A 10,061-nucleotide genomic window follows, 5' to 3' on the forward strand; every position below is an offset into this window, starting at 1 on the left:
GAATGGGGAAGGAGGTGAAGACTTGGTCAACCAATTTCTAAGAGTAGATAATATATAAAATCCACAATTTGCGTTTTAATCCCTGAAAAAATCCAATTTTTGCAAAAAGGACCCTGATCAAAATCAAGTCGGCTCGTGAACTCTGCAATCTCCGATTAACTCAAATAAACTCATTTAAGATAAAAACGAGGTGTTACAATTCTCCCCCACTAAGAAGAGATTTCGTCCTCGAAATCAACAAGAATCACAACTCATAAGATAGAATAAAGAACTAAATACAGTAAGAAGAACTCACATCATCCGAATAACTCTGAAAATCGCTGTCTCATGTCAGATTCTGTCTCCCAAGTTGCTTTCTCGACATCGTGACGGCTCCACTGCACTTTCACCAATGGAATCGACTTGGTTCTGAGTTGTTTCTCCTTCCAATCAAGGATCTGAAGCGGTCGCTCAAAGTAGCTCAGAGTCTCGTCTAACTCGGCTTCGTCAGGCTGAAGAACATAAGAAGGATCTGGATGATACTTTTGCAGCATAGAGATGTGAAAAACGTCGTGAATACCAGATAAAGACGGAGGAAGTGCAAGTCTGTAGGCAAGATCGCCTATCTTCTCGAGAATCTCGTACGAACCGATGAATCTTGGAGATAACTTTCCTCTCTTCCCAAATCTAACAGTGCCTCTGAAAGGTGAAATCTTCAGAAAGACTCGGTCTCCCTGATCAAAACTCAGAGGTCTACTCCTGACATTCGCATACTTCGCCTGTCTATCTTGAGCTGACTTCATTCTGGTCTGAATGATCTTAACCTGCTCTGCCATATCTCTAAGCATCTCCGGTCCCAAATCTGGTGACTCGGACAATTCATCCCAAAACAACGGAGATCGGCACTTCTTACCATACAAAGCCTCAAAAGGCGCTATACCGATACTCGCTTGGAAGCTGTTGTTGTAAGAAAACTCGACAAGAGGCAAAGAATCCTGCCAACTAGTGCCAAAGTCTTGCACTACCGCTCGCAGCATATCCTCTAACATTTGGATAGTCCGCTCTGACTGTCCATCGGTCTGAGGATGATAAGCTGTACTCAGATGCAATCGAGTACCAAGTGCCCCATGAAGACTGTGCCAGAAGTGAGAAGTGAATCTAGGATCTATGTCTGAAATGATCGACTTCGGCACACCATGCAGTCTCACAACATTGCTAACATACAACTTAGCCATCTGATCATGACGATACGTCATCCTGTACGGAATAAAACACGCAGACTTCGTCAATCGGTCGATCACTACCCAAATGGCATCACATCCTCGAACGGATCGTGGTAGCTTCGTGACGAAATCCATGGAAATGTGATCCCACTTCCATTCAGGAACAGATAGACTGTGCAACAGATCTCCTGGTCGCTTTCGTTCTGCTTTCACCTGCTGACAATTCAAACACCGAGATACAAACCTCGCTACGTCGCTCTTCATCCTCTTCCACCAAAACTGAATCTTCAGATCATTGTACATCTTACGACCTCCAGGATGAATACTAAACCGACTGCAATGAGCCTCTCGAAGAATACGCTGCCTCAACTCCGAAATATCAGGCACAATAATACGGTTATTCACAAACAAAACATCATCTTTAACCTGGAATTCAGACTGATGCCCAGATCTGACTTTCTCTAATGAAACCTGAATGCTCGGCTCAGACTTCTGTGCTTCTCTGATTGCAACAAACAACTCCGGTTCGGCATGAATAGCAAACACTCTAATAGTCTCCCTATCTGTTTCAAACTCTAAACCAGAAGTGCAACAATCATCGATCAACTGAGAAACACCAATATTAGTAAGAGATAAAGAACATAGCTTTCGGCTCAAGGCATCTGCAACTGCATTCGACTTTCCTGGATAATACTTGATTTCACAGTCGAAATACTTCAACAGATCTAACCATCTTCTCTGTCTCATATTCAGCCCTGCCTGTGAAAACAAGTACTTAAGACTCTTATGGTCAGAAAAGATCTCGAAAGACTCATCATAAAGATAGTGACACCAGATCTTCAGAGCAAAGACGATCGCAGCTAGTTCAAGATCATGAACCGGATAACGAGTCTCGTGCGGTTTCAGCTGCCTCGATGCATACGCTATCACATGCTTATTCTGCATAAGAACACAACCCAAGCCTCGGTTAGAAGCATCACAATAGACTGTGAAACCTCCAGTACCCTTAGGAATAGAAAGAATTGGAGCACTGGTCAGTCTCCTCTTCAGATCAACAAAGCTAGCCTCACAATCTGGAGTCCAAACAAAAGGCGCATTCTTCTGAGTCAGCTGGGTAATAGGCTTGGAAATAGACAAGAAACCCTCGATGAAACGACGGTAATAACCAGCTAAACCCATGAAGCTTCGGATCTCCGGCACTGAAGTAGGTCTTGGTCAATTCATAACCGCTTCAATCTTGCTGGGATCGACTGAAATCCCATCTACAAAAATGATATGACCGAGAAAGACAACTCGATCTAACCAGAATTCACACTTAGACAGCTTGGCAAACAACTGCTCAACTCGCAAAATCTGCAGTACGGTCCTCAAGTGCTCTGCATGGTCAGTACGGTTATTCGAGTAGATAAGAATATCATCGATAAAGATAATGACGAACTCATCTAAATAACGCTGAAATATACGGTTCATCAAACACATAAAAACCGCTGGAGCATTAGTCAAACTGAACGGTATGACTATAAACTCAAAATGATCATACCTCGTTCTGAATGCGGTCTTAGGAACGTCTTCCTCTCGCACTCTCAACTGGTGATAATCTGACCTCAGATCAATCTTAGAGTAGACAGAAGAACCCTGCAGTTGATCAAAAAGGTCATCTATTCGGGGTAAAAGATACATGTTCTTAACTGTAGCCTGATTCAATTGGCGGTAGTCGATACAGAGCCGCATAGAACCATCCTTCTTCCGAACAAAAAGCACAGGAGCACCCTAAGGCGATACACTAGGTCTGATGTATCCCTTGGCAATTAAATCCTCAAGCTGCTCCTTCAACTCTCTCAATTCAACAAGTGTCATATGATAAGGAGCTTTTGAAATAGGTTGAGTACCTGGCACTAAGTCAATGCTGAATTCAACCTCTCGAATGGGTGGCAATCCAGGAACATCTTCCGGAAACACATCCGCAAATTCTCTAACCACCGGTAAATCCACCAAAGCTGGGCTAGATTTCAGTACATCAATTGCATACACCAAAAATCCTTCTGCACCTTTCTGTAGCAAACGAGTCATAGATAACACTGAAATCAAAGGAATTCTAGATCGAGAACCCTTACCAAAGAATTTCCACTCGTCTGCCATTTCAGGTCTGAACCTGACAACTTTCAGAAAACAATCGACTGTTGCCCTGTACTTGGTTAAAGCATCTATACCGACAATACAATCAGAATCTGACAGTCCAAGCACAATACAGTCAAATTCTAGAAAATTTCCCTCAAAACAGAGCTCACTGTTCCTGACTAATCTGACAAAAACAATTCCTCCACCCAAAGGTGAAGTAACAGCTACTATTGTAGGCAACAATTCAGTTGGCAAAGCATGCAATAATACAAATTTCTCAGAGTTAAAGGAATGGGAAGCACCTGTATCTATCAAAACATGAGCAGAATGACAAAAAATCGAACAGTTACCTGCTATAACATCATCAGGTGCTGCCTGAGCCTGATCCTCTGTCAGAGCAAAGACACGTGCTTGCTGTCTCGGAGGCTGGTTTGCACTAGAGTTACCTCCCTGTCTATTCTGCTGCTGAGGCTGGAAAGAGTGCACTGCAGACGACTGCCTCTTCGGCTGAACTGCAGGTCTAGACGAACTTCCACTCTGAGCTCTATCTCTGTTACGCTGTGGGCACACCTTAGAGAAGTGTCCCGGTTGCTGACAGGTGTTACAATTGCCAAAGACTCCCACACACTGATCAGGTGAGTGTCTTCCTCCACACTTGCTGCAGTACAAGGATGATGATCCAGAGCTCTGTCCTGTACCAAACTGTCGGGAACCACTGGAACTAGACGAACTGTTCCCCTGCCTCTTGAACTGTTTACCTCTTGCTTTATACTGATCTTTTCTGTTCCCCCCACTGTTTCCACCTTCATACCTTTGCTGCTGGTTCTGATGCTGCGGTGGCTGATTCTGATACTAAGATGGTGGGTTCTGATACTGCCTCTGTTGCTGAGGTGCTACCTGGTTACCTCTTTGCCTCCACAAGCCTGCTTCCGCTCCCTTTGCGTGATTCATGGCATCCGCAAATTTGTTAGGCCTGTTGGTATTTACCAACGTGAAGATGTCGGGGTTCAAACCATTTATGAACTGATCTGCCTTAGCTTCTTCATCTCCGGCAATTAGCGGTGCAAAACGCAACAGACTATCGAACTTAGCCACGTACTCTTCAATGTTCAGATTCCCTTGCCTCAGGTTGGCAAACTCTGCTCCCTTATCTTTACGATACGAGATAGGGAAAAACCGCTTATAAAATTCAGATTTAAAAAGAGTCCAAGTAACTTCCGTACCTCTACTTTCCATTGCTTTCTTTGTCATGATCCACCAGCTCTTAGCAACCCCACGTAGCTGATGAATGACTAACCTGATTCTGCGGTCATCTGTGTAATCAATGGAATCGAATAGCTGATCAATATCATCCAACCAACTCTCGCAGTCAACTGGATTTTCTGACCCCATCAATAATGACGGATTGAACGACTGAAACCTCTTCAGCAAGGTTTCCATAGGCGTTGCTGAAGCATCCAACTGATCAACTTCAGTGCTAGCTTGCTCAGTCGCAGGGATAACTGGCGGTGTGTTTTTGTTTATCACTCGACGAGGACCCATCTGATAATCAAAGGTTAGGACACGAGATATCTCAATCGCTACAATCAGTGCCCTTACAACCGCTTGGAATACCCGATACCAGTCGATAACAGAAACAATTATATCTCAAGTAGATCATGCTATATAAATTAAATCACATAACCATGTAATTCAATAATTCTCAATAATAAAGCATGCTCGCATGGAATTAAGTACACAGTTAAAATAATTCAAACACATGCGAGGAGCCAATACACGCAGACTCGATCTACCCGCTCACTCTAGTTCGACCAAGAATCTTAACTCTCTGATACCACTTAATGTGAGACCTCGTTTCTAATCAACTAATATCAGACAACAAGCGATATGTAAACAAGAACCCAATATATATATATATATTTTTTTAAAAGGATGCTCGCGCACCCGCGCTGACATCAGCGCGCCCGCGCCTAAGCCCCGCAAAAACCAGCGCGCCCACGCCTAAGGCAGCGTGCCCGCACTTATGCTACGCAAAAACTAGCGCACCCTTGCTTTAATTAAGAGCGCCCTCGCCCATACTGTTGGAAAACTGTGTTCACATCAATTAGAATTGATACCCGGTGCAGCGGAAGTTTAAAAATTTATTTTTATTAATATGGAACGATTCCATATCTGGGTATCAAAACTTTACGATTAAATTTGTGTAAGTAAAACAAATAATCACTATTAAATATTTTACCTTAAAATCTCGAAGCGAGATTATGGACACCAACAGAATTTAATCTGCTCTTGTTGTATATCCCAGGATTTGATGAATGAACGTTTCTTCAATCAGGTCCACGAATAGAAAACAAAACCCTCTGATTGACTGCACTAGAAATCAATCAAAAATTTGCGTAGAGAATAAACAGATATGATCTGTTAATTCAGATTGTAATTTTTCACAAAAACCACAACCCGAATTTTCTCCAAAAGGGACAGAGGATTTCGAAAATCCCCTTGAATAATATAGGCTGAAATTCGAAAATTGCAATATACAATGTGTGTGATTTTCGAACCCAATACCTCTATTTATAGATAATTTCTAGTTATAATTGTATTAGGACTCTAACTCCTTAAAGCCCACAATCCATAACTTAAGCCCAACAAGCCAAGCCTGTTGTTATAGAAATTAATATAAAATTCATCGTGACTCCGATTGATAAACTGATTTCACCAATATGCACAGAAACCATTTCTGCATCTTTTAGAGTCAAGATAATTTTTCTGAATCCGAATTCAGTGATTTTCAAAAATGCCCATCCCTATGTCATTTTAGGAAATCCCACTCCCTTTAGTTAAGAAGTCCAACTTCTCTTTCATTAAATTTAACTCTTTAAATTTAACTATCTCTATGGGGTTTTAGTAATCCATTACTTGTGTAACCCTCAATGGTTCAGGAATACAGCTAGCCGTGGGCTCACAACTCCTTGTGACTCGGAACAACAATTTCCGACTTACCCATCGAATCATGGTAATAGCGCCTAGCAACATCGCCCCATGATTCCCTAGGTATTACTGATAGTGCCTGCAAGAACCAGTAGATTCTGGTTAGCATACAGTACGGTCCCTTCATCCATATATCCCGATCGAATCAACAACCATTGATGCATCGAGAGTCGTTCGAGATTCGATAACTATGCATAACATCTTGGAGATCAAATAGTGACATCGCATGTGTTACTAGGATAACCCATTAACCTAAAACACATCATGTACTCTGGCCAGAGATTCATCACACTAATATCTCCTCAGATCGCATAGGATATCCACACTCGCAAGTATGTGGTGAATCCTTGACAACAAAGCATCGACTCCTATATGTTTCGTAACTGTACCCAATCCCGACACCTGATGACCCCAATAGAGTCGGTAAACGAGTCAAAGTACAGTACTAGAATATAGAGTCTCAATGATGTTTCAAGTAATAAGGACTAATGGTGTACAACCAAAACCGTGGACTTTATCCACTCGATAAGTGATAACCACTTGGAAAGTCCGAATAGGGTAGTTCGATCATTCATCATATGAATATCCATTTGCATGCTTTGAACATCTCTATGTTCCATACCAATGAAACGTGGTACTCGGCATCACAAATGCTAGTCTCAATCTCGAGCGATCCTTATCCTTATTTGCGGACGGCTCAATTGACTAGGAACAGTTTAGAATATACAGTGACTATAAAATGTGTTTCATGATAGCCATCCCCATGTGCTACCACATCTTACATACACTATAGTATATTCAAGGTCTTTATCAAAACAACAATAGTATATCATAATATAACAATATGAAGAAAGATAAAGTCAATGCCATTATAAAAGTGTAAATTATATTAAACAAAAGATTGTTTTACATAGAGTCATAAAAGCCCTTAGCCACAAGTTGGCTAACCGGGCACCCACTCTTTCAATCTCCCACTTGCCCTAAAGCCAACTAGTCATACTACGTAATCCCATTGCTTCGCGATGTTTGTCAAACAATGGTCCTGGCAAGGGCTTAGTAAGCGGATCAGCGATATTGTCTGTAGAGGCCACTCTCTCGACACTGATGTCTCCTCTTTCCACAATATCCCGGATGATGTGGTATTTCCTCAGTACATGTTTGGACTTCTGATGAGACCTTGGTTCCTTTGCCTAAGCAACGGCACCCGTGTTGTCACAGTACACCGGGACTGGACCAATAGCTTCAGGAATTACACCCAACTCTTGGATGAATTTCCTTATCCAAACCGCCTCTTTAGCAGCAGCTGATGCTGCAATGTATTCTGCCTCAGTGGTGGAATCCGCTGTGGTGTCCTGCTTGGAACTCTTCCAAGAGACAGCACCGCCATTGAGCACGAATACAAATCCAGAGGTTGATTTCGAGTCATCCACGTCACATTGGAAGCTAGAGTCGGTATAGCCTTCCAACTTCAATTCTCTCCCTCCATAAACCATGAATAAATTCTTAGTCCTTCGCAAGTACTTAAGAATATCCTTCACGGCTTTCTAATGCGTTTGACCGGGATTGGCTTGGTATCTGCTCGTGACGCTCAGAGCATAGGCCATATCCGGTCTGGTAGATATCATCCATACATGATACTACCTATGGCTGACACATATGGCACGTGTGTCATCTTCTCTATCTCTTCGTCAGTCTTGGGACACATAGACTTGGATAGAGAAACTCCATGACACATAGGTAGATGTCCTCTCTTGGACTCATCCATAGAAAACCTTTTCAATATGGTGTCGATGTAGGTTGATTGAGTGAGTCCTATCATTCTTTTAGATCTATCTCTATAGATCTGAATTCCTAGAATATAGGATGCCTCACCTAAATCCTTCATCGAGAATCTACCTGATAACCATATCTTTGTTGACTGCAACATCCCTACATCATTCCCCATGAGTAGGATGTCATCAACATAAAGTACTAAGAATGTTACCGCATTCTTAATTACTTTCTTGTACACGCATGGTTCCTCCGGGTTCTTGATAAAACCAAAATCCTTTATCGTTTCATCAAATTTCTGGTTCCAACTTCTTGATGCTTGTTTGAGACCATAGATTGATCTCTGAAGCTTGCATACCTTATGTTCACTTTCCATGGATGTGTATCCCTCAGGCTGCATCATATAGATCTCTTCCTTAATGTTTCCATTAAGAAATGCAGTCTTTACATCCATTTGCCATATCTCATAGTCATACCATGCTGCTATGGCAATAAGGATTCTTATGGACTTGAACATTGCGACTGGTGAAAAGGTTTCATCATAGTCAACTCCTTGTCTTTGAGTATAACCTTTTGCCACCAATCGTGCCTTGTAGGTCAATACATTTCCATCAGGCCCAAACTTTCTCTTGTAGATCCATTTGCACCCAATTGAAACAATTCCATCGGGAGGATCTACTAAAGACCAAACTTGGTTAGAATGCATTGAGTCTATTTCCGATTGCATAGCTTCAAGCCATAAATTCGAATCCGCATCAGAAATTGCTTCCTTGAAGTTTCTTGGATCACATCCAATGTCGGGTTCACTTTGATCCCCTTCAAGAAGAAGACCATATCTTATAGGAGGCCTAGAAGTCCTCTCGGATCTCCTAGTAATAGGCGTGTCTTTGTGATGATTCTTGAGGTGTAGGATCGCTATTTTTTATCTCGGGTTCTTCTCGAATTTCTTCGAGTTCCATCATCTTGCCTTTCTTATCCAATAAGAACTCCTTCTCCAAGAAGGTGGCATTCCTTGAAACAAACACTTTTGTTTCAGCAGAATGATAGAAATAATATCCGATTGAATTCTTCGGATACCCTACAAAATAACATAAAGTGGATCGACTATCCAACTTATCTCCCACTGTCTGCTTCATGTAAGCAGGACATCCCCAAATCCTCAAGTACGAATACTTAGGATCTTTGCCATTCTATAACTCGTATGGTGTTTTATTTACTGCTTTAGTGTGGACGTTGTTTAACAACAATACCTCCGTTTCAAGCGCGTAGCCCCAAAACGAAGGTGGGAGCTCAGTGAAGCTCATCATGGATCGAACCATGTCCAACAAAGTTCGATTGCGATGCTCCGAAACCCCATTAAGCTGAGGTGTCATAGGAGGAGTCCACTGAGAGAGAATCCCATTCTCTTTTAGATTGTCCAAAAACTCGGTACTTAAGTATTCTCCACCTCGATCCGATCGAAGTGCCTTAGTACTTTTACCTAGTTTGTTTTCTACTTCAGCCTTGAATTCTTTGAACCTTTCAAATGATTCAGACTTATATTTCATTAAATATAAATACCCATACCTAGAATAATCATCAGTAAAGGTAATGAAGTAGGTGTTGCCACATTTAGTACCAATCCTAAATGGACCGCAAACATCTGTATGGATCAAATCCAACAGATTTTGACTACGCTCAGGTTTCCCTTTGAAAGGAGATTTAGTCATTTTTCCCTTTAGGCAGGACTCACAAATAGGTAGAGAGTTAATATCAGACATATCAAACATGCCCTCTCCCACTAGCTTCTTCACCTCCTTGAGGAAATATGACCTAGCCTAGCATGCCAAATGTTTGCCGGGTTTTGACTATCGTCCTTCCTTTTAATTGTTGTTACCGGTTTATCAACATAATTAATTAGAACGTCTTTTAATTTTAAGCTATATAGATCATTTTCAAGTTGTCCATTTCCAATCAAACATTCATTCTTGTAAATATTGCAAA

The sequence above is a fragment of the Henckelia pumila genome, chromosome 1, assembly GCF_033568475.1.
Source record: "Henckelia pumila isolate YLH828 chromosome 1, ASM3356847v2, whole genome shotgun sequence".
Lineage (NCBI taxonomy): Eukaryota > Viridiplantae > Streptophyta > Magnoliopsida > Lamiales > Gesneriaceae > Henckelia > Henckelia pumila.